At 38.8% G+C, this 26,991-nt stretch overlaps 1 protein-coding gene across 8 annotated transcripts in view; it reads right to left on the reverse strand.

Annotated features, from left to right (window-relative positions):
• The window catches only part of CUX1 (cut like homeobox 1), a 278,459-nt gene that overhangs the window by 198,663 nt on the left and 52,805 nt on the right, over positions 1-26,991 (reverse strand). The gene's annotated exons all lie outside the window — the stretch shown is intronic.

Consider the following 26,991-nt stretch of genomic DNA (forward strand, 5'->3'; position numbering starts at 1 on the left):
ACAGATACAATTTCTAAAAGGAGATAAGCTATTAATGAAACGAGTTGTGAGTGCTTTTTAAACTTTCATTCTCTCATTAATCAGTTACAAGAATAAGTTAAATCAGAAGCATAGTTACTGCTTCAGGGAAGCCCCTATCCAGAAAGAAAATTATTCCAGTTTGCACGATCCAGAGAGAAACCTCACATGACAACTCCAGGCAACTCCTACACCCCTTCAATCTCAGTTGGTCCTTTTATGAGAATAGTATTCGTTTAACACAATACCTACTATTTTTGAACCACTCCAATTTCAAAATGAAAAGTAGTATCTTAATCTTCTCATATGCATGTGGCAGCACCTGGGAGACACTTAGGAATCTCCCATGACCAAAAGTGCTCTATAAATATAATATAAGTAATTGACATCTCAATGACCCTATCATGACAAGCTATTGAGCAAAGGTCCATTCTTCAGCTGCGTGCAAGCAGTTCCCCATCATCCTTTTTGGTACAGAAAGAATAAGTTTTCATCGTCATTGAAAATAATGTACTTTTTAGGTACATCAATTCAGAAATCTGCTTGACGACCTTTAGATTTTGATTATAATACCCTTTTTGTAATAATATATACATTTATACTGGAGTAATTAAAATACTATTGAAGACGAGACGAACAGCAGTTAAGAAAGAATGAAATCAATATGGTTGTCTATGCAGGTTATCAGACTTAACCTTTTTCTTCTTTTTTTAACTTTCAGGGTAGGGTTTTTGGGTTGGGTTTTTTAACCCTATCACTAGATAAAGTTTCTGTTCTAAGCTATGTAATGTCACAAAATTTCCTGAATGGCATATTTCAATATCAGATAACAGAAAAGTACTTTTTAAAACAGAACTGAAAAATATACCAAAAAAAAAATTCGCCTCAGTAAAAGATCTTAGAAATGAGGCCCCTTGCAAACTGCAGCTAAAGAAGTGATGTTTGAACACAGGTTTCTTCAATAATAACAAAATAATATACAACAAATTAAGATCTTGGTGTTTATTGCTGCATGTCAGTTTAAGTACTTCAACAGTAAATGCTATCAGGGATCACCAAAAGGACATTTTCCACAAATTAAACACATTTTTAAGTGAGCCTTGCTGTCACTGCTAGAAAAAAATCTAGTTGGCACAAGGACTGGGATTATACAGAAACAGGAAAACTCCTACAAATTTTAACTGACAAAGAAACATGATTTTAATAAAAAGGGGATTTGCTTGATAAATTATCCTTGTATCAGTAGTAAAAGTGCTATAATTTTAAGATGTTGCTCAATCATTTTAAGATTTTAGAAAACTGTTTGAAAGTACTCTCTAATAAAAATATAACCGATAATAGAAGGATGTTGTAGCAACTAAAAGGGTATTAAAATTGTGGTTTCGTTAGTTCTGAGTTAAGGAACAATGGCAGGATTAGCAGGAAACTATTACGAAATTAATCTGATTAATGCCTTATAAATAATGAAGCTATACTTAAAAGGGTCCACAAGCTCCACCATGTCAGAACATGGATCTAATATGTGATGCAAGACTAAAAAGGAGGGTATTTTCCCTACTAATTAAATAGCAAAACCTGAATCCTCCCAAAAATCAAGTAAGAACAAACAGGGAAGGGAAAAAAGCAGTGCAACTTGTAAAAACACAATAAAATTAACTGCAACGAACTCCACCCTCTTTATAATCAGTTTCAGAGGAAAGAGCAACACTTTATTCCTGTCCTGTTGCACACACTCACAATTTCTCCATAAACAAATAACTCTTCCATATGATTTTTTTGTTAGCTGGCTGTGAAACCCTTCTCAAGAGAGCAGCAGCCCGTGGCCAGGCAGGGAGAAGGACCGTCCCTCCAAAGGGCACCACCGCTTTTGGCCGCAGCCTCCAGCCAGCTCCGTTCAAAGCAACAACGGAGCCACAACCAAGGATAAAAATCCATTTTAATTATTTCAGGTTCATTTTACGTACCATGGTCAAAACCAGTTAAAATCTGATCATCTCGTACTTGCTAAAATAAGGCTACAATCAGTGATAACAGCAATCATTCAAACTCCAGATTAAATAGGCTGGGATGAAGTTGACAGACCAGTCTCTAATCTTAATGCTGGTCCCAATACCGAGCGTTGGTGCTGTTGTTCTGGCAGTTTGGCTTTGTCTGTGAAAAATACATTTCTGGTCTGGAAAAAAACCCCCAAAACCCCAACAAACCTCCAAACCCCCTTTCCTTTCTTAAAAAGTAAAGCAAGATATGTTGTGGACAGTAAAATACATGCTTCCTGCTCCCAGTGGGAGAAAGCTACATTACTTACTACTGAAAATATCTTTTGCATTGTAAATGGTTTTCAGGATCCTGAAAAATAAGACTGATTTTAATGACAGTCATAATAAATCCCAGCTACCCAAACTCACTTTCTGAATAAACCACAATCAGGGGAGAGAAAACAACTTAAAAGTTCCCACCATCAACCGCTGTATGAGCAAAAGTTGTATTACTAATACAACCGAAATACCAACTGCAGCTTCTCTCCATTTCCACCCACTGGTAACAACTATCACTCCAGAAACTGCGACACAGAGGCACGGTCCTCACGGAGACCTATCATGCTCTTTACTTCCAAAATAAGAAGATTAAAACAAGCTGTCTTCGCATACAGACACAGCACACCTACAAACCAGCAGATCGGAGCCGATATTAATCCCGTAATTCTAAACTCTGCTTGCTCACAGTTTATCAGCGTTCCATACACACCCCTGGGCTCCATCCCCTGCTGACTCACCAGCAGTTTTTACCCTTGCATGACTTTTCTGGAGCTATTTGGCCTCAGCACCAGTCCTCAGCTGGTGTATCAGGCTGCTTCAACCAGGGCAGGGGGCAAAGAAACAGGTCACGTTGTCCAACCTACAAACACTGCTTCAACAGTTCGAGGAGGAACTGCTTCACACCTTGCAATCGTCCAGCCCCCATGTAACATCCCTCCTATCTGACTGTGGCTTCACTTGTTTAAAACATCAAGTTAAAAATAGGAGGGAAACCAAATCCTGATCTGAATTGTCACCAAGCTACTGCCATGACCTCGGGTAGATCTTTCAACTTGCACGTAAATATTTTATTTCCAATGAGATGGAGTTCAGGAGGATTTGGAGGGAAGGTAGCGTTAAGTACTGAATACAATCATCAGTGTGCAAAAGTTATTCGAGAGATACTAAAATTGAAAAAAAATTACTCCTGGTCCCACTGAAATGTTATTTATCTACAGCACTCATTAGTATCTGAGATACCACCTTCTTCTATCTTAAAAACATCTCTGTTATTTTACGTACACTTTCTATTGTTTCTACAGTATGCTGTATTTCTACTGAAAAATTTCCTTTCAAATAAAAGCCATCCATTCTCGATCATCATTAAAACGAGGTCAAAAAGAAAACACTAGAAAGAACCAGCACTTTAAAAGTTATTTCACATTTTCAATCATGACCCTTTCAGCAGCCAGTCAGGATGAAATACTGCTACTCCGTTTTACGAAGTGTGTGACATTCTTTGCTGTTCTCAGGACATCGCACAGCGGGGAGGCAGCGATACTCCGCTGCAGGAGTTCAAACACCGGTGTTCGAAGCTTTCAAACCAAATAAGCAAATGGCTTCCCTAACGGCAGCTGGCTGGGCAAAGCTGCAGTTAGGAAAAATCATCTCCTCAATAGGTCACCTCAGGACCTCCTAGACTCATGAAGCTCAAGTAGTTAATATATATATTAAAAAAATACATTTTTTTTTAAAAATACATATATATTCTGGGAGTTAGATAATATTCTTCATATTCCTTGCCTTAAAATTCCAGTTATCAGTGAAAAAGATGAATTTGGTTAATGAGGACAAAATTATGAAGATATTAGTAAATTATATTAATAGGAAAAGAGAAAGACTCTTGGAGAAAATACATTACTGCATTAAAAAGGACAGAGGAATGTGGAAGTATTACTTCAGAATACTTACTGCAGAATAAACTTTCCTGGTCATCTCTACAATATTTTTCATGTACTCCAAAAATACTTTGCTAACAAGGAAAATGCCAATAAATGTACTGACCATGGCCAATTTAGGCTAACGACTTAGCTTTATTGAAGCTAATCAACCCCAGTACTGTAATCTTTTTTAGAAACAGAACTGTAACAGCACTGGTCTAGGTTTGCTTGAAAGCAACTGGTGCTTTACAACGAGAAATTACTCGGAGCCAGGCAAGGCAAAAACTGCAGAATGCCACTTACCGGAAAACCATCCTGGTTGCCACGCCACTGGCCCTTTGGGCACGGGCCAAATGCAAAAATGAGGAGGTATAAAGGGGGTGTATGGTTTGGTTTGGTTTGTTTATATATAAAAACTATTTCTTTATAAGATGTGTGTATATATATATAAACCTATTTCTTTACAAGGTATTGCTATTGTGCCAATCGAAAAATGTGAAAATATTTAATTTTGGAACCTTTTGCAGAGTAAGAATTTTGCATTTCATGCCCACTCAATTCATCAACTCTAGCTAATGACAGAGTGAAAAAACATGGCAGTGACAGTAGTTATGTAGTTTCATTAATGGTAGTTAATGGAAGTTATAATCAAAATACAAAATTTATATTTTGCTGCTGGAATTAAACCAAAGTATTAGTCCTGAGGACATTACCTAGGAATTCAAAGTAAAGCTACAACTATAAAAAAACATCAGTGAATGTGTTTCAATGAACTACCAACATAACCAATCTTCTTGTCAAAACCACTATCTACTAAGGAACGTGAAGCCACCGAATTAAAATACTTCCTACACCCAATGATCTAGCCCTCAAGCTAATGTTTAGAGAAATACAGGGGAACACATTAATTCAGTTCTCCATATCAGATTATTAATAGGTGACAAACCAGGAACTCATTATGGGAGTGAAAGAAGTCTACAAAGAGCTAATCACGTTTGTTGAATACTGAAGGATGGAAGCTGGATGAGATCAGCCTGGCAGGATCTTGTAAGCACAGAAGCAACCTGGAAGCATTACGTGAGAGAGGCAAAAGAACTTTACTGCTCGGCCCATTAATAATAATAAATAACTCTGTTAGAGCCATCATCCCGCTCGAGGACTTTCAGAGCGCATCGAACACTATAGACTACATCCTCCAGATGAGAAAAACGCCAGAGGTTACAGAAGGTTTTGCCTCTGCCACCTGCACTACAAGCATTGAAATCCGAAAAATTCTTTGAAATGCATGATTATGTCATGTACGTTAAGTTAATCATTTCTTGTCCCGACTCTCTGTAACATCTGATTCTGGTTATGGAATGTTTGAGAAAACCCACTCGAGCGAAGCCAAAAACCAGAAATGTATGATTTAAATAAGAAACTAGGTATGAGCAAATGCAACAATCCGAAAGGTGGTATATGCAAAGTGATGAAAAAGAAGAAAAACTTCGGTTTCTAAATGTATTTTCAATTGCAGTGCTGATTTAACTCCCACAACTGTTGCCTTTTAAGTGCCTTTGGTCTGTGTTAAACTGTACTAAAAACAAGCTGTGGAACTCTGGATCAACTATATTTATATGGTATCACTGCAATTATCTGATGGGAGTTTTCCAAGATGAGTTGTAACTCTCTTTACAACAGTAATTTAATGGAGTCAAAATAACAGAATAAGAAGCAGAAAATAGAAGAACAGTGCAAAAATGATAATTTTGCTCTGGGAAGTTGGGACTTGCCATTTCAAATTAGTAAAAACTGTGAAGTGGGCATTACTGACAACGTGAATATAGTAATTGGGGTTGATTTCTTGGCACTTTGCCGAATCCTCTGACTAGCGCCTTGCAAGTTAATTATAGCTCTCTTAACAGAGCGGGGACACTTCGCAGGCAGCAGAGGATGAGCGCACAGGCCTCCAGTGAAGCAACCTGGAAGCGTTACGTGAGAGAAGCAAAAGAACTTTACTGCTCGGCCCATTAAGGGAAATTCCTATGGAAATTCAGAGAAAAAGTGCAATAGGACATCAAGAATAAACAAGCTGTTGGGCTTTTGCAAGCAAACAAAAAAGAATCTGTTCAACCAAACGGTCATCACTTCGTCCATTAAAACGAGTCACCTGTACCCAAAATTCAACAAGATTCTTATCACTAATCTTTGATTTTAACTAGTAGTATTTAATTAATTTGGAAGAACTACATCACTCCTTCCTGAGGAATAACTAGCTACCCTCTTGAGTTGCTTCTGTAATCAGTTCCTTTGATTAACTTCACTAAAATTAACACATGTATTTCATACATGTTACAACAAATTAGGACAGAAGAATAAAAAGCAGCCTGCCAACTTAAAAACTGAGCAAGTGGAACTTTTGAATTAAAGCAGAGTTATTAGCTGATTATTATATGGAGAATGTTCAGAAGAAAGAACATGCCTTTTCCATTTTCATTTTGTATTACTAGTGATTACATGATATATCTTAAATTATAATTTGAGGTAAAACTATGATTAAAAATAATTTAAATATTGCACAAGTTAATTGCTCTGGAATTTCTTCATCTTTGTTCCTGTTCTTTGATTCAAAGATTCTGCATGCAGAGTATCTGCTCCATGAGTCTCACCCAAGGTGCAGGAGCCAGAACTTCCACAAACACGTTGCTTCGTGGTCTTTACCAGGGACAGACGGCGATGGGAAACCATTAGGTACCACTTTTAAATACCCCACATTTGTTGCAAAGCATTACCACATGCAATGAGGCAGAGATATGTGGCAGTCCTCCCTTCCCACGAAACCTTTCAGTATTAAAAAGGAAAAACAGAATAAAGGAAACAACCAAGCCTCTGCCCAGCCATCCAAAATTGGGTAAAGTGCAAGGAAGGAGAGGTGGAAGCTAATAGTGTCTGCTCTGTCACTGTCACAAACCAAAATGACTGCCTTAATCACGAGTCCTTGTGTTTTCAGGATTAGACTGTCTTTCTGAAAAAATCCTAAAAAGTCTTCACAACATAAATTTTAATTCAGGAACACAGGCTGTTCACCTCAAAGCCATAATCTCTCTTTGTACTGCAAGTGGAAAAGCTTTCACAATAGAAACTAATTCAGTAGATGAGTGTTCAACACTCGTGCAGGGCGTGGACGACTCTTGTTTAATTCCACAGTATCACTTAAGCAAAGGGATCCTGACCTGAATCCCCCTTGTTACAGACAAGCATTCAGATCATCAACCCAGATCTCATCTCAGATAATTTTCTTTACTGTTGAATGAGTTCTCTGGGAGCAACCATTCCCAGTTAAAACTTTATCAAAACATCTTCCCATGAAAAGTCTAGTTTGATCAACTGGTACTTCAGGACAATTCTTTTATGAGAAACATTCCCAAATACCTCTACTTGGGGAATATTGCACTTCCAGCTTTGAGGCCAGTAACAGGCTTACACATGATAAGATGGAGCTAACCCAGAATAAAGCAGTTGGTGAAATTTAAGAGTCCTGTTCAGACCTGCTCACTTCAGTCAATGAGAAAAGCAAGAACTTCAGGCAACTTTAGTCAGGGTCAAATTAGGGGAAAGGAGAAGCTGTGAGGTTGCCTGACTTTTTTCAATGCAACCACGAAGAATCAGTCTCCTTGGATGAAAAAAAAAAAAGACTGAACAGAAGACAGTGACTATGCCCTGGCTGCAAGGGGAGAAATCATTACAGCACAGGAACTCTACTTAAAGTACTTTTGTTAAATTTTTATAGGGAGTTTTATCCTGCAAGATCTGAGTCTGGAGAAACGTGTTACACAAGCATGTGCAAATAATCCCACGTAAGGATTACTTATCGGTTTGCCAGTCTTTAAATAACTAACTTTTAAGCACAGAGAGAAATAAAATTGGATCAACGTAAAAACTATCTGCAAGCAAGAGGATAAGAATACACAGGCAGTGCAGGATGAGACCAACTCCTTTAGCGAGTCTGGTAGGAATTAACAGATAGACCCATAAGAGACTCATGAAGATATTAATCGAATCAGTCATAATCACGGCACCAGAAGAGGCTGAGGAAAGTGATGGCAAAATGAAGAGCGATGTCGATGCAGTGTGTGCAGGCCAGGAGGAAGCGCTCCGCTTCCCTGAAAAACCTATCATTTGTGTCCATTCGGTACTCACAGCACTCCTCAACCTCGCTCACGATTCCTAAGAGACAAGGTATTATCTTGTCCTGCGAGCTATGGAAAATTACACGTCCTTGTAGGCGAAATCTCTGCCTTTTAAAATCTCACTGTTCTATATAGCGTTCAACACTATGACTTGATCGATAATATACCAAGCTCCAATCTTTTTCAGGTTAAGGGTTAATTACGACTAAGAGATATCTTGATGGTCAGCAAATAAAAATGAAACTTTTATCCTACAGGCATTTACAGTATATATTTTCAATTACAGTGCTACTTGTAGACAGGTACTTAGAAAGTTACGTTTGACACTTCCCGCTCCTAAGCAACATGAGAAGAGTGAAACAAAAGGCGTATCAACAAAAGTTGGATTAAGAGCTACTACCTGTTTTTCAAAGTGCCAGATGCCAGAACCAGACATGTGAAATTTTAATTTACAATAATGCTAATACTGCAGCAAACACAGAAAATTCTTTCAAAATAACACAGAACTATTTTGCTGCCAATACTTGCAGCCATCTCCCCTGCCACAGGAGCGTCCTGGATGCGAACTCTTCTGCGCAGCAAGTTCACTATTGATTATGTTGCCATCTCAATCCCCCTGCTCAATAATCACACCGCTAAGCTTCAATTCCTGGTAAACATTTCTCTTTCACAGCTGAGAGGGAAGATAGTGTTGCTTGGGTTTTTTGGGGGTTTTTCCCTGGGAATTCCTGGAGCCTCTGGCTTGGTTTCCCATATTGGCAGGTCCAACCTAAGGGCTAGAATAAACACATAGCATTTGCAAAGTGTGAAGTCGTCCCAGGAGAAGAATTGGTCCTGGAAGCCCAAACAACACTTCCATGATACAGATTCAGTGCTTTCTTCCTCCAAAAGAAGGTGCCAAAGGATGCAGGGTAGAAAGCATTTTACTGGCATCACTAGGGATAGATGGGAAACAAATCAAGCTAAGTGGCTAAGAATCTAACATGCAGTTTTAATGTAGAAATTTAACAGTAAATACAAAGCAAACAACAAAACAGCAAATTTTGTGCAACAAAATACCAATTAGGAAGTTTCCTCAAAGTAATGTGGATGCTTTTCACAATCAAAAGGCTTTCTACACCTACTATTTTTTGTAAATTCCAAATTCTATAAGTTATCAATCCCTGGAATTTTGTTTTGAAGAAAGTAACTGATTTTGTGTGGAGAACAATCTCTGATTTTTAACGTTCTCATCAACTTACCATGAACTACTAATTAGCTCTCGCATGAGAAATACAATAGAACGGTGCAGCTGAAATTCTAAAAGCATGAAGATTTACTGATGGCAAGGACACAGATTTCCAACAATCTGTTCTATCTGAAGGGTGTTTATCTACAAAGCATTTCACAAATATTAAAGCAATACATACTGCTACTTCTCCTTCACACACACTTACTATGTCACACTGTGTATAAAAATCTGGCATCTGCCCACAGCTTCAGAACACATAACACTCTACGAGAGCTATCGAGAAAAGTCAGGTTACTCATACTGAAAAATGTAATGTTTTGTTATCTGAATATGTCACCAAAATGCAATTTTACACAGTCCAGCAATACAAAAAGGGAAATATTAGAAAAATATACTTTTCCTCAAAAATTTAAGTCAAAGTTTTAGATCCCACTTTGACCTTTCCCAGTCTTTCCTTCAAGGTCAAGAGTCTGTGTTATACCACACCTCATTTAATTTTTCCACTTTTTTCACCTCTCATTTCCCTTTCTGCTCTTAAAATACTAAAGAAATACTTAAAAGCATCCCATGGCACACCTACCATTGATGAACAAGCAGAACATGTCTATCCTGATTAAAACAACTATTACACTTAAGAATTCTGGGAAACTATTTAGGATATTTTTAGAATATTGATAAGTGAATAATCTTTGGATTAAGAATTCCAATTAAAGAGCAATTGTTTTTCTTTCTGGGAATTTGCTGGTACCAGCCTAGGAACTCCACCCAGCAGCTTTGGGAGTTGCCTTTTCTTACTTAGTCATTCAGCTTTGGAAAGCCTCCAACCAAAGATCCCAACCTGCAAGACCCTGTTTTTAAAAAGATAAATGTCATGATTTTTATCTGCCGAGCATCTTTTTTTGTTTAATCCACCCGCTCATACTGAGGTTAATATTTCCTTTTTATCTAATAAAAGTCACTACAATTCTCAGAAATAGCTCTTTTTCATAGATTTAAATACCTTTCTCTTACTTTGGCTCCAGAATGTTGTTTATAAAAGGAATGTACTGATGACCAAAGACCAAGTTGTTTTTACTCCATCTTTTATTACACAAATACCACTCTGCTGTTGGCCCTGCCTGTGATTGTGTATCACTGTATAGAATCCATACCACAAACACAGGATTGGTTCCTAAATAAGAAGGGGGGGAAGGGAGAGCACCTGCATAGTAGCCACCAAGAGATCTACCTGCCATTTGGAAACCGTGTTTCACTGACATTCAGGAGCCAATCTTTGAGTTTTTAGAAACTCTCAACACAAGAGAAAACATGCAAGTTTTACTAATAGACACTTCCATACTATTGTGTCCAAGGGTCTTAAACAACTGAATTAAACTCCAGGATGTTTCAAGCACAACATATTTACTAGTTATCCCTTTATCATCTTCCATAGTCAACAAACGTAGCTGTTGAATGTTCCAGACTTTAATTAAATCCAACATTAAATTCTTATTCCTTGCACAAATTTTAAAAGCTCAGATTGAAGAATATCAAAGCATGGAACACACGAGGTTTTATATAATATATAAATTACAATGTATCTGACAACAGGTAAATCTTTCCATAAGACTGGGTTATTGGAATGCTAATTGCCAATTTTCCTACTCTGAGAGCAAGAAAAAGTCAGTACATTGGTAAAATTAAATTATTAGTTTCAATAAAAATACTTTATTTCTTAACAGCACAGATTTGGCAATAAGATTTTATATAACATCATTTACACCTGATTGTATTTCATTTCCAATTTTTTTAATCCTGCAAGGTAAAAAGCAAATACTTATGAAAGGGACCTGCATATAATGCCAAAGTTTCAATTATAGACTTTCCTATTTGGCAGCAACAAGTCAGGACTTGTAAGCCACTCTCTCTTCCTTCACATCATCACGCTAAAGGAAGAAAGAAACCTAGAGATGCTATTAGCACTTAAGTATCTGTGTATCCTTAAATGCCACAGATGATGCCATGTCTAAGCATTAGCATCTACCTGTACCAACAGGGGAAGAAAACCCACTTTTTCCACCCTCTTTTATAGAGCTGAAAATAATAAAAACAATAGAAGAACTATTACTGAGAATAGACAACTTTTAAGTGCTAAAATTTTATCTTACATTTTTCCAAGTTCCTCTCCCCTCCACATTGTATAGGGTCATATATACAGGCATAAAGTAGTGGTGCATTTAAAAAGACTGTTCTAAAAAGATTGTGTAACGCAAAGAAGTGTGGAAAACAGACGATGGTGCCCCAAACCCCCCCAAATATCAACTCCCTGTCTTTGCTGTATTCTGAAGCATGCAGGTATTTAAAAAAAAAAAAAAACATTGTGTCTAAGAACTTAGTATGTGATCATCATCATAATAAGGACTTTTTAATTACACTGATTTGGAAAACAGAACAGCAATATTTAATTTTGGACCAGCAACCGGTTTTAAGAGTCAAATACCCTGTAAAACACACCATTTACACTTACCTATTTTACCCAGCTATTGCTCATGTAAAAATTTCTTTATCAGATGCTATTTTCTAAGACTTATTTTCCATGTATTCACACATCTAAAAATGTGCTAAAGCTATTGCTGAGACACAGAATCTACTGGAAAAGCATGTCCATTGGAGAGACACTGTAGCACACTTGCTCTAAGTCACCATTACCAGTTTCATCTATAAGTAGAACTACTTTTATGTGCATACGTATACATAAATATATACACACAAATACACAAAGCCTGAGTGCCTTTTTGCTAGTTCACAGCTCCAGAATTTCAACAGAAATTTAAGTATTAAAAAAAATGAATTCACAGCTTGCTTCCTTTAATAAGTAATCTGAAAGGCTGAGGGGGGGGGGTTGAGCAAATTCTCACTTACGGGAGATCAGCAAGTAGCAGCCTCCACAAAAGAGAGTGGTGAGCAACTTCAAGGTAAAAGCCTTAGAGATGCAGCTGAGCATCAGCAGCACTTAGTTTGCACACTCACCTCTTCACACCCCAGTGCTGACAAAGAACAAACCCAGCTCTAACACTAGTGAGTTGCAACTTTAGGTCTAAAGATACTGATTTTTTGGCAAAGACTATTACTGTTCAGTAGAGCCTGTCTTTATGTGCCACCGTCCAGGGGGGAAGAAGCCCTCAAAGCACTGAGCTTGCTAATCTCCTGAGCAGAGGGAATTGCTATTAAAAATGCTGTTCAGACAGACAGGCTTCTATGAAAGTCAGCTACACAGGCTCATCAAACTCATTAAAACTAGCTTTAAGTCCCAGGCTTGGGAGTGTAATCCCTTTTAGAAACTGGCAGACTAGGCTAAGAGAATAAAGATACAGTGGTTAGGGAACTGAAAGGCATATGAGCCCTGTTCACCTCACGGTCAGTGCGGGTGAAGAATACACCATAGTGCCGATCTTCTCAGGTATCACCATTAATGTGCTGTTGCATGCCGGCTCCTTACAACACTGAATTTAAACATGACAGTGGAGTAATCAGTTTGGAAACGACATAAAGACTTTGTGTCTTCCAGTTCAATAGCAGAAAGGACGTTGACCTGCAGCAGCATCGACCCTTCAGTCTCTACCTGATGTGAAAACACCTCCCCTTGTTGTCTGTACTACATCAAGGTGAAAGTTCTCTTTGGAGCTGGCATAGTACAAAATTAGTGACCATCCTTAATGACATAACAGAAGATGGCTCGACTGTGCACCCCCCGTTGGCAGCGGCTGCGTTCAGATAGGTCAGGCGAGCTCTCATGCTACGCCACATTGCACAGCCTCATAAACCTCCACCAGGAGCTATAAAATGCCATGCCACAGTCGTGCATTTGGATAGTCCCCATAACTGACCTCCAACTTGCACACATATATGTAAAGCAACTGGTAGAGCTGATTTCCAGGTTTCTTCCTGCCTACAAAGCTGTCGTTGCCCGTGGAGAGACTGAAAAACCCACCCAAACCCAGTGCTGAGGCTGGGAGGAAGCAATGTGCGATGTCACATGCATCTCATTTACAGAGACAGAAAAGCCGAAGCTGTAACCTGAAAAGGCTGCCAGGTGCAGGAGGCATAGGAAGAGGCGCTCTGCACAGGACAGCCCTCAGCAGTGCTCTGCCTTGGGGGATTTTCCTCGGGCAGTCATGGCATAGGGATGTTTTCAATCGCTCCAGGTCCTGACCAGAGTGCAGGACTGCAAACCGCTGTGCAAGCTGTATCCTCTCACCCGACCGCCAGCTGAAGGATTGCTGGAAAATGCTGATTTGCAGCCTTCTGATAAGAGTTTTTTAGGTAAATATAACAGCATGTCTCTTCAAAATGCCACCAGGAGGCAGGATACGAAGAGTCCTAGTACAATGACTAGACAAAATGCAAAAACATGAAATCAGAAGCTTCCTGATGGGGTCAAAGCAGTAAAACCGATTCTGATTAAGTTGCATTACCAGATAGAAGCAGGATCTCAATAATTTACAGCCAGAGACAGGGTAAGTGTCCATTAGCATTAGTGTCTATGGATGTACACTTCCTTTTTTTCCACATTTTTAAGGCCTCTGAGACCACATCTGGGTCTCCGTCTTTCCCTCTTCCTGGCTCTCAAGAACCATTGAAGTAAAACCCGTTCCCTTCACAGAGAAGGGAAGCCTTCCTCTTCGCATCCCCTACACCCCCAAATGGTAAGTAAGTAAGGAGGCAAGATTATTTGATGTGAATCTGGACACAGTAAGTGGTCTCTAATGGTATCTAGAACGCAAAATTCAAGATACTTTTAAAAAGTTGAGGTTGGACATGATCCAAATTGCAGATGAACACATCAGAGTGCAATGTTCTTCAGATGTGTTAGTGGCTCTTAAGTTTAGGAACAAAGGAGCCAGATTTATTTATTTTTTTAATATAGTTGCCTTTCAGCATCAGCAACCTTGCAAAGGGCAAACTTGAAACCAAACAAAAATGTAACATAAAGTACTGACAGAAGAAAAAAAATAAGCTAGATCGTTACAGAAAAGTGGTCTCATGATATTAATGGTGTCTAAACCTCCGTCAATGTGTTCTTGCCCTTTTTTTCCTTCAGAAACCAATGCAGAGTGGCTCAGCTCATTTGTGCCTCTTCCACTAACGAGCAGCACACATCCCACTTCAATACCTCTTTTCTCCCAGCAAAGATTACCTCAAGAGTTAGAACTAATTTGACAAAAATCTATTCTGTGCTATCACCCCCAGCTTCTGGAGGTTTAAAGAAACCATTGCAACGCATTAAAAGACAGGTTAGAACTAGCTGTCCATCCAGGCTCCACCAGAAACACAGGAGTAAGAATATTTGGGTAGAGGTTGGGTTGTTTGTTTTTTGGGGTCTTTTTTAATAACTGCTTTATATTGAAGGTACCTGCATTTTCACATGTACGTTTTTGAAAGGAGTCATGCCAAGTTACTCCTCTTGCTCCCCCAAATTCCAGAGACTGAGGTATTTTTTTCAGACTATGAGTACACTGATATAAAAAAAATAATCACAAAACTAGCACTGGGGTTACAAGACCGTAGTGATGGTTTATCTTTACCGCGTCCCCAGTTTTGGGGTGGACAGAACACCCCTGCACCGGTTCTAGCTCCCAGTTGCGGGAGATGAAGGCGCCATCCCCCTGGGATGAACTGGGATCATCTCCATGTCTTTTACTTTTCCCCCAATGCTTTTAAGTGAACGAGGAAGGCGAGGGTAACAAGCTGCCAGCCACTTCTCCAGCTGACTAGCACCAGCCACCCAAGAGGTGGTTGCATGATTTTGTACATATAAAGCTTGTAAAGCACTTTAGGAAGCTGCAGGATGAAAAGGACTATATAAACGTAAGATATTATTATTATTAAACCGGTGATCTGACAAGAAGAGACAGCTTTTCAAATCTGTACAACAGCTTGAGCTGAAGAGATCAGGGAGTCCAATTTGAAAAAATAATAATTTGAAACGAATTTGAGGATTAGAAGTGGCAGCTCTTTTGTGGATTCTCCATGGCAGGTAAATTTAGTAGGCTACTTTAATTTTGCATCGTTTTAACTCCTGGCAATGTCCTGTGCATTGAATCTGACAGAGAGACAGTGTGTTTGAAGCTGTCGTGGCTACGTTTTAGTCTCCCAATTTTACAATCAGTGTTTGAATCTGCTGCTACAACTCTGGGTACAGAGATCAGAGGCTTATCAAAGAGGCATCCATTTCAAAGACAAGCAGCAGCTTTGACTTCATTCCTTCAATGCTTAAAATTCCTGAAAAAGCAGATGAGCATACCACAAAACAGGTCTGAAGGAAATCTCTCTATCGGCTGTAAACCTATTTCAGTATTAATTTTTTAAGGATCTGTTTTGGTCTCATGTAAAACGAGTGTGTTTAGCAGAGATAATCCTCTCAACAGGTGAGCTTAATATATGCCTTTTCCTGTAACTGAAAGTACATTTTAAACTGGCTTATTGCTTTATCAAGCATTAATTGAAGAACTACTTCAACCAGTTACCTGATTATTATTTTTTTCTTTTTCTTTGCACTAAGAATGTCTTCCCTTTCCTAACAAAGCAGCACTTCACTGCTTTATTGCTGCCCTTATTTTAACTGCATGGATGAACCAAGTGCACTGTAGGCAGTACTGTGTGGTGCTGGCAGTAAGATGGCATGGTTTAAAGGTATAGCACACAGGGAGCGCTGCATGGCTGCAGTGTGCTGTTCTCCACATTCAACTCCTGATTTTAAGCCGTTTCAGCATTCACATGATTGATAATGTTACCGATCTCATCAGCATCCCCTCCCGTCACGCCTGCAGTGGGGCTGGTGATGGACCCTGCTCACGCGGGACACCAACTGCTCTGTACCGTGACGTGTCCCCACAGAGGGCACAGCATGACGAGAGGAGCAGAAGAGCAAGGAGAGAAATCCTGCCAAACCAGAATTAACTTTAACTGGCGTCCAGTCTTCCTTTTAAGCCAGAAATGTGTTTTGTCTGTATCTCTGATACGGAAGAGAAATGCATTTCAAGGACTGGAGCATTTTTCTTCCTTCCCTTCTCAGAGACGCAGCATACGAGCTGCTCCCACACACTGCCTGTCATCGAGACCTTTGTCCACCCGCGAGAACCAACCACTCCGTTGACTTTTGCTAGAAAGCAAGAGCGGATTGCTACAAAGTGCCAAAGGGAGGTGCAAATCTGCTCAAGTTCCTCCAGTGAGCACTGCCTAGCCCAGGAAAGCTCTGCAAAGCTTGCACGGGAGCAATGGACAGCAGGTCGAGCAGTTAAGTGATACAGGCGTTCTGATGGGCACTGCAGTGACGTAGGGTCACCCGGCTCCTGCAGGCGATTGCAGCCCCAACCCACCTCCAGCTTCTCGTTTTCACCACAAACCCAGTGCATCTTATTTGCCTGCTCCAGTTCTTCAGCTGCTCACCAGCAGGAGTTAGAGGCAAAAGAGATAATCAGCAACAGGTTAATTTGTCTGATTAAGCCTTCAGAGATCTGGCAATTTGAACTTGCACTACAGCACAGTCCCCAAAGCTGTGCTCAGCCAGCTAGCTTGAAAGGAAGCCGCACGCTCCTGACAGCCAAGGGTAGCAGCCAGGGAACACATCAAGCCGCATCTGAAACCCACGGCCATACCAGCAGACTTAGCAAAGCTACGCTGCAGGTGTAGACATGCCCTAAAGTGCACTGAAAGTGCGCAAGAGTTCAGCTCTTCGGTGCTCAAATCACTTCTGACAAACAGGACTGAGAAGTCTTAACACATTCGGGCATTTTTAAAAAGCAGTCCCAGCACTACCTCGCACTAAATGAAAGCTTCGGTTTAAAATGAGCTTTTAAAACTCGAGAGTGTTTACAAGTCCCTCTTCTCACAGAACAGCTCATTTATCAGCATTCAGCCTATACACAAGAATTTCTTTTGCGATATCCTGCCCAGTAAAAGGTCCCCGATGCCCCCCCCACGCTCGGCCAAACCTGACATACACTTCATAACACTGTAAAGCACGGTTACGTACCCAGTAGGAAACTAAACATATAGAAAACCACAGCAGAAATTTTTACAAGATGCAATGATGCTGTATCCACGTTAGCCAAATCAACAAACCGGACTGCTTTCATGTATGAGCTGAAGCAGGTGATATTTTTCATTGCATCCTGTATTTCCGAGAATCACAAGAAAAGACAGAAAACCACTTTTTAGGCAGAAGGCCACGTGCTCATGCTGGTCCTTAACAACTTTGATCTTTAATAATCAATGACCTGACGCTCCAAGCACACAGGTCAGTAGAAACTGGCACGTGTGTAACTCCCGTGTTAGGGAAAGCAAAGCGCATGGAGAAAGCTCATTTCCAACTCGGTGGAGCAGTCGGCCTCATCTTTACTGCTGAGCGCTGGTCTAGTGCTGCCGCTCCCCATAACATACACTGACTTTTTAAAAAGAAAGTTTTTCAATAGATAAATAACCACCTCTGTACTTAAAAAAAATGCAGAAACGTAGCCATAAATAAGCATTAGTGCTTAAAAATCGGGAAACCGCAGTTTTATGGTTTTAAACAGAGACAAGGTGGAATCATGAATGGTAGCAATGTATTTCAGATGAAAGCTTTCAGGCAGATGAGAAATAGTTACAGGACTTGGAACCTGAGTAACTACAGTTGCATTAAATTATTCCATCTGCAAGTCCATTAAAAATTGTTAATGGTTTTGTATGGCTTTTATATTTATTGGGTGGGTTTATTCCTATGTGAGTCATACATATTTATTACCAGGGTCCAGATAATGGTTATTAATAAAACTTCTTTTATTTGCATACTGTCTTGATGCTGGCCTAAATATTTACAACTTGACTCTAAAATAAAAAAAAAAATTCCTCAAAATTTATAAATAGCACCAGGGATGCATCACAACTTTACTTTTTGTACTTCATTACTTTTTTGGTGTTTTGGTTTTGTTTTTTCAAAAAAGGAAAAAAAAACCAACCTGGTAAATCCATTTCTTTTTTTCAAGTCTAAAAAGCACTAATTCTTTCAAAGCTTTAAAGCACAATTTGTGTTGAGGAAGTAAGAGGAGATGCAAAGCTAAAGCAAGCTAGTTTTTATAATTAAGAAAATACATATATTTCTACACATAATTATGAACAGTAACAAAACCTCAGTACTAAAATAGGTCCACTGAATCCCTGGAATTATGCCTGCCAACTAAAACACCTACTATGAATTTAGTAATGGGTTATGCAAACATAAATTACAAGGCTAGACATTTTAAAAGGAAAAAAAGTTGATTTATTGTCACATTGGAGACACGGCAGGATAGAAGCACAATTTCATTTTTCCATATATTCATCAACACTGTAGATGTGTTAATGCAAAAAGAATTCTAAAATAAAAATGACTCTCAACTGCTCTAATTCTCATGTGTCATTTAATTTACTTAAAAATGGTTACCAAGAAGCTTTTTTTTTTTTTTTAAGCAAGCAAAACATTCTAAAAATTTCTGGAAGAAAACAGGTTTTAAGTGCACTTTACAAACATTTCTCCCCCTAAAAATTTACCTCAAGACTTCATCCAAAATTGACCATAAAAGAGCAGTCCTGCAAGAAGTTGGGGTATTTGTTGGGGGTTTTTTAATAGACAAAAACTTACAACTAGAATCTGTAACCTAGTCATTTTGTTTGTGAGCATTTTCACTCAACATATTAATCGTTCCTGCTCTTGTTTCAAGCAGATCCAACTTTTCACTTATCCACTGTCAGAGCAATGAAAAGAATCTCTCGTAACTGGCAACTATTATTAAAAGAGTTATTCATGACAACATAATAATTTTAATGAGAACAACATGTTCCTTTAATTACACCTGAATGACTTTGAGGTGGTCCAGCGGAAGAACTCAAGCAGGTTTACAGAATATTTGTTCACAAAATAAAAAGGAAAAGTACTAATTGGAGATGTTTAATTATTTCTTCTTTTGGTAAATACACACAGGAAGGAAGAATGAGCAGGTATCTTGCTTGCCTGTTATTTTTATAAGTTGAATCTTGAAAATAAGTCAAACTATTGTTCAAATGGCTCAAAGCAAATTTAGGAACTGAACTTGAGACTTGCTTTGAGAGTATTCAGTCTAATTTTTGTGTGATCTATATAGAAATTCCCAGTTTTACACTTACCTTTATAAGTAACATAACACAGAACGTAAGAAAGGCTGTTAATTGTTGGTACCACAGTGAGAAAAATCTCAGCTATTTCAGCTAAATAAATTGAAATATTTTCCCTTAAAAAACAGTCAATGATGCATTCAGTAAATCATGTTATTGCTCTTAATGCACACTTATTTAAACTACAGCCATTCTTCAGGAGGAAGGATGACAAATGCTCTGTAAGATCAAGGTTTGGGGTTTTTTTTCCCTTCAAGTTCTGACCTTGAAAACATTCTCCTCTTTCAGACCTCCACTCCCCAACCTTCCCCTACCCCGGTCGCTCGCCCTGGCCAGCTTCCCAATGGGTCACCGCTGAAAAGTTCAAGCAAAGGCAAGTACAACTTGAGAAACACAAACTATTTGCTTTGCATTGTTTCATTCATAGTGACAGGAGAAATTCATAGCAGCATCGAATGTTTAACAAGACAGATTAATCTGTAAATATTTGCTTACAAGCATGTCCCTTTGTAAACCACAGCAATATCAAAAATATCCCCTACCCTCCTTTTCTGCAGTGGAAAACACAGCACCCTTGACACGACTGAAATCTAATACCTGCAACTGATGTTGCTAGAAGAAAAATGCATTCTTCAACTGTCAAGCATGTTTAACCAGAAAAATGCTTAAATAGAATAAATCTAAATTACTAGGAGCAAGTGACTTCAGAGTAATTAATTTCTTCAACTACTGTAACATGTTCACTTGAATCAGATTTGTCTCCCTCTTGAATACTTTTGGAAGTCTTGAATAAAGTAATCACCCATGTATTTTCAGCTCTATAAAAAGACTTTTGAGGTAAATGTGTTGTAGAAAATTGATTTAAGGATATTTTTAAAGAAAACGGAGACACAGTCAGTAACTCAAAGTGTCCTAGATCATGTGGTTTCAGAAAAATGCTTCAAATTAAACTTCTCTGCCTAGTAACACATAACGCACGATCGTTACCTCTGCAGGTCAAAGGCTTTATTTCCCTAGATTTCAGACCTTTACAAATGCTGCTGTACAGCCACACAGTTATCCGTGAAATCCTACATACCAATAATCCCCAAAATACAGACTCGTTTTGTAAAAAAAGGACCTACTCAAGTCCTATTACCTCAAAATAATTCTACCGGTTCTGCAACCCAAGAGCCTGCTGCCCACCTACAGCCTTTGCCGCCATCTTCTCCCTGCTGAGAAAAGCAAAATTGCTTGGTTTTGGAAGTTTAGAGGAGGTGAGGGGAATATTCACACCTATATTGCAACACAGATACGCCAGGTAAAGGTGTACGCGTTAAAAAGGTTTGTTCCTGGCTTGGATATGCTGTTCCTCAATGCACTGAGCTCCAGCGAGAATCACTGCGAGCATCAAGTAATGTGTGCGGAGCAAATAGCAGGGGAGATGCCGTCTGCCAGAGGTTCTGGCTGAGCTTTTTGTGCGGTCGATAAAGATAATTGGAAAAAAAAAGAAATTAATAATGTCTAGTAATTATAGTGGTGCGAATGGTCAATGTGCAGAAAAATGGAGGTCAGTTTTATGAGAATCCTAGAAAAATACAACTGTGAATTATAAATCTTTCATTGTTCCCTCACTTCCAATAAAGTGAAAAGGCAGCAAGAGATCATAATAGAGGAAAGCATGTCAGAAACACTGATGTTTTTCCTATTAACAATTAGAATATGCTAAAGTCAAATATGTATTAAATAATGACAACAAAATTATTGAGAACTCATGAATAAGGGACCTCCAGGATAAGGTTTGATCTGATTTAACCTGACTCCACAAGACTAGTTTTTAGATTACATTTTAAGACATGGAGCTATATTATATTATTTTTCTGCAAAAAGTCACATAATAATAATATACTACTTCATTTAGCTTCTGAAATAACAAGCCCATGTAGTCCAAATTACCATAAACATCATTTACCTTGCAAACAGAACCTCTTCAGAAAAGGGTAATATTCAATAAAAACAGTGAAAGGGAAGACATGGTAAATATCATTATCCTAAAGGAGAGATATTCGTCTTAGTTCCAAAGCTGCCAGATAAGTCATACTTCTCTGTTCTTAGAATTTTGGTTTTTACAGAAGGAAATGGTCGTGTTCGAACTCACTGAGGAGAACCACCTATGTATTTAGCATTCTGCTACGGTTTTAAATATATGAAGATTCCTAAAGATACAAAACAATTTTATAATCATTTTAAACAAACATTGATAATTGCATTTCAGTCATAAAAATTAATAGAAAATATTCTTTTTGAACAAGCTGTTTAACTGCAAATTCCTTTCTTCTTAACAAAAGTCTCTTAAACTCTCCTTTTCAAAGTCATGGGAAGAGAGAAGGAAGGGAGAACTTCGGCAGCATTTCTCTTCCTCATCTTTTTCCTGAAATAATTTTTAAGTAATAAGTCAGGAGATAAATAGAAAGGTGGTATTTTTTTATTCTCTACGATGCACTGAGATATTTACTATTTACCAGTTGCATTAACTGCATTTAGTTGTATTATGCTAGCTAATTTTTACATTAAAATGTCGTGTGTTTTCTTCCATACTCAGGAACTAAAATTAACAGGATTCCTATATGTTCATGGCGAAATCCTAGTGAAGGGGAGGTAGGAAGATGCACACACTATGTACTCTCAGGCATGCAAGGAAAGTAAATTTAAAAATTAAAAAAAAAATTAAAATAAAATAAAATAAAAAGGAGAAAACCCAGCTCTAGATGGCAGCAAATCAATATTCACCCCTACGTACACAGACACTGAGAGCATCAGCTATTTTCAAAGAGAGCGTACATTTTTCAGTAGTTTTTCTAGGCATGTTATTATTTTTGCTTTGTTACACAGGCTAGACCAAAGTTGACTGTGCAGAGTCATTAGGAATCAACCACAATTCACTACCGAAAATTAGAAGGATATTCCTCTCATTTCAAGAGCTCAACCAGCAGAATTAATATTCTTTTTTTATTAAGCTTAACTTGATTATCTTTTACTGTAGACTGGATAATTCAATAGAATGATCCAGAAACACTGGAGACTAAGAATTTAAGAATTTTAAATTTTAAAAAATTAAGCCCTTGCATAATAACTGTGTTCATTTCCTTTAGCTAGTTAAGACTTGCAATTATAATGTTATTTTCGTAAAAAAACCCAGATCTTAAAAACATGCATCACCCTAATATGCGATGTCATGAATAAAACTATTCCTTTTGTAACAAAAAATTCTACGTACTCATCTTTCTTGCTCTTTTGCGGCAGCGGCACTGCAGAAGAGTAACCGAGCAGGACGGGGATGATGCGATGGTTTCAGGTAACAAGAGCAATGATGGAAGCCCAGGTTTTAGGTAGGCAGGCAATGTCACTCGCTAGAGATGTATTTTGTTTTCTGGCACCTTCCAATATTCCATTTTCCAGGGCATTTCAAAGGTATTTATTTGAGAACATACTTAAGCTGTCTATGTTTAAAGGTTCTCCCCTGTCCTTCCATAACCAGCAATCTCATCTTTAATCTGCTGTACAAAATATGGATGTCAATTTGAGCACTGAAAGGTAATCTTGACTCTCCACATTTGCAACCTAGAAACAGTAAAGGGCACCAACAGTGCAGAATCAACAGCTGAACTTACCATCGGTGGGGAGAAAAACCCTAATCACGACCAAAGTCACGACCTCACAGGGTAAGCTCCTGTGTCCAAATACATGCTTTATGCAGGCACGTCACATCTGCCTGGTTTTTCAGAGCTCGTGCTCTCACATTAGAAACCTAATATCTTATTTTATTTCCCAAGAGCGGCTGGCCCAGGCCTCTCAGGCTGGTCTTTTGTCTTGTGCTCAGCTTAATGCCCCATGTTTCAGGTGAGCCTGGTAACAACCACCATAGCTCAGCGTTATCTAGTTTACATGGCTAGATCACAAAGGAAAGCAATGAAGAGTATAGGTTAAACAGGTTTCAGTATTATTGTCTGCCCTCTCCATGAGTATTTAACAATTACACGTTACTTATTTACAAAGTCTAGGCTCACTCAGGTATTTGTTTTCCTTATATTTTTCACTATTGTTGTTGACCAGCTTAAAAGTACACACCACTGGAAGTATTAGATAAGCCTTCTAGGGTTTAAAACAGAAACAGGTGAGTAAAAGTAGTTACTCAACTAGGAATCTAGGTAGAAATGAAGGCAAAGTTATCAACGTTAGGAAGTACCTTCACTTTGTGCCAAAAATTATTAACCTGTGCCACTGAAATTATTTAGAGACTAAAAAAATAAATTCTCTAAGATGATCATTCAAACATTTGCTTATTCACACCATAATCAGCATATGAGGACATGATGAATTACACCAAATTACTTCACAGAGGTTAAAATACCCCAAAAGTATCACAGTTAGTCACAAGCATTCAGGAATTATCACTATAAGAAAATAATCATCTGATGCAGGGTGGCAATTCACATGATATATTTTGAGATGTCTTCCAAGTAACAGTCATGTAAAATTGATGTTTCAAGTAATCTCCTGACCAGTCTCAGCCTTCCACCGTAGCTGCTCCGGATGAAACAAACTGAGACTGAAAATACCCCAAGACATCCATAAGCAGCAGGTCTGATATGACCTCTTAAAAGGTGTGAGGAGGTAAAAAGTATTTTTGGAATAGCAGGAATTAAGAAGCCTTTCTAACAGTTTCTGCATGTAACAACCACCACCGAATTTTCTGTCCTTACAAGGTTCCCAAACATGAGATGCTTCTTCCCAGAGTCGTCTCCCAGTATGCCAAGTCAGAAATAGTATTTTAACATTTTTAAATACCAAAAGCCCTAGAGTAATTCCTATAAACATGAAAATATTCTATTTCTTTTGCAGCAATTTGATAATTTGCACAGAAGGCAGAATTGACCCAAACAGATGTGTCACATTTTTTAAAGTAAATAGAAGTATAAATATCCTCAGCTTCATTAGTAATTTTTTTTAATCCTTTTCTGCTACACAGGAGATTGCTTGCAGCAGACATTATGGACAGTCCAGGGGACACCCCAGACAGCAATGGATAGGAAAGTCAAGGCAATCGACACTTGTCTCCTGATTTATGGCGAGACTGGCTACAGCAGAGGAGAAGAGATGCTGGAACAAGCTAAACCACTGCTGCACTGACAGGGATGTAGGCAGAATGAAAAAGGAAAGTAGAATTGTGAAACAAATTGTTACATTTAACAACTCCATCTTTGTGGCTTTGCTTTTTTTTTTTTTAAAATATATATATACACTAAGAATGATGTTACTTAATCATGGAAATTTAAAATAAGCTATACACTGAGTTACTTATTTATCTGAAGAACTGTTCTGCAAGCTGGTCTTCTACTACAGAACTCTTTTTTCATTATCAAAAAGAGCATGTTTGACATTTTAGTGACATAAATGGATCCATTTGGAAGTGTCAGTGGCTCACTGTGCTTTTCCTGACCACCTCAAGGATGTTTTCACCATATCAGGTAGGTTTTCAGATAAAGTTGCAGTTTAGGAAAAAAACAGGTTGAGTAGTTATAATCCTACCTTCTAATGTTCAACTGTCTCCTAAAACTGCCTATGCTTTGAGAATTATTCACAGACCTCTTCTTTATGGGGAGGGCAGGAAACAGCTGCAGGTGAACACGGTGCTTAAGCTTTGGTGTGATGAGGAATGCCAGTGAAGTTTGGGCACTGTCTTGCTCAATTTTTGCCTCTTACACACCCACGCCTACCATACCAATGCCTTGGGCAGGAAAGGGTGGCACTATCAGACCTGCTACATCTCAGACACTTCCTCCGTGCCTCTGGAAGCAATAACTGCGTATCACATCTGTAACAGCTGGCTATTATTACCGTTTGGATACTTTCTTCTAATTCTTTGATCCCATTTTCAGTTTTTAATTCTGTCAGAGAAAGCAGAAGAGGAGTTAGATTGTGCTGCTGTTCGGAAACAAAGCTGCAGAAAGAACATTACAGCAGAGAAGACAGAGAAAGAATATTAAAAAATCCACAGAAGCTTATAAAGGAATGCGGTTTCACAGGAGTCCCAGGACAAAAGATCAGGATGTAGAATCCAGCAGAGATCCAAACTTCCCCAAACACTGCGGATGTTCAGTTTTGGGAGACAGTTGAACATTAGAAGGTCCCTGAATGAATGAAAGACCTTCCATACAACATTTTGGAAGAGAATAGAGGCTACAGAAATCTATTTTGTAAAATTATATTTAAAACCTTACCATCAAATGATTTAACTTCCCTATCCTGCTTACTGGAAAGAACTAATTGCATATTGTTTTCCCACTATGTCTCTTGAAGTAACTATGCAGAGTATATAATTTTCCTCTGCACATCAAGTCCCACCGAGTTACCAAGGCCCCCTCACAATGCACTTAAAAGTGCAGTGTTGGTTGGTTGGTTTTTTTGTTTGTTTCTCCCCACACTAACCTTCTGCTCCATAAAGATAAAATTGGCCTAAAGAAATCATCCTGAAACCCATCTGTAAGTATGCTATCAGCTAGTAGCTGACAGCTACAGCCACAACCTGAAGAATCTGTCGTTTTCCTTATAGGAAAAAAAGGAAGGAAGCAGGAAACTCAGGTAAGTCTGGGAGAATGAACTTAAGCTTCTAGCAAACAATTTGAAAATATGGGCCCAGAAGTCTATTTTTTTTCCTGGATTTTGTACAATTTCCTATACCCTCCGTATTCTTTCACTTCTCTCCTTCCTCCTCTCCTTCCCAATAGTTTGCTCTCTCCAGCAAAAGGAACCAGCTGATCCCTCACCCTTTCAGATACTGCATTCACTCTCCACATTCTTTTGCTCCTTTTTAAAAGTTCTGTTCTTTCAAAGCTGCAGTCCCCAAATTTTCCTTTTTCACACAAACAGAACTGATTTCTGCCCCCCCCAAAACATCCCCTTAAGTCACTCCTGCTCCAACATTCCCTCTCCGGATCGGGCTCCTCCAGCATCTCTCCCTCTGTACCAACAGGAAGCCAAGCAGCATCTGCTACTTGAGGACAGCAATGAAGGTTAGAAAAGCTGCCTGCTGCTTCTCTCACAGAAGATATGTGGAAGGAACCCATACATGTGTATCGGTTATCTGGAGTGGGCTTTGAAGCCCTAGAACATTCCTGGACTAACAGATTGCTGGCAATCATCGGGGTGGAAAAAACCCCCACCACAAACCAAACAAAAGCCCTCTGCATCGCTGTGCATTCATTACAGTTAATAAAATTACTTTATATGCATTTTCTATACAATGACGCATACATGTGCACAGGCTAATGTAAGCATGGAAGAGTTTAAATACTCCCAGCTTCCTACACGTAGCAGTCACCTTTCCAAGGTTTGCCGAGCACTCGTCCCCGCACCTTTTACACACCAACTGCCGTGTGCGATGCACATCCTCCGAGGGGAGTTTGCTAAAGAGCTCAGCACTGACCTTG

The sequence above is a fragment of the Grus americana genome, chromosome 19 (assembly GCF_028858705.1).
Source record: "Grus americana isolate bGruAme1 chromosome 19, bGruAme1.mat, whole genome shotgun sequence".
Classification (NCBI taxonomy): Eukaryota; Metazoa; Chordata; class Aves; order Gruiformes; family Gruidae; genus Grus; species Grus americana.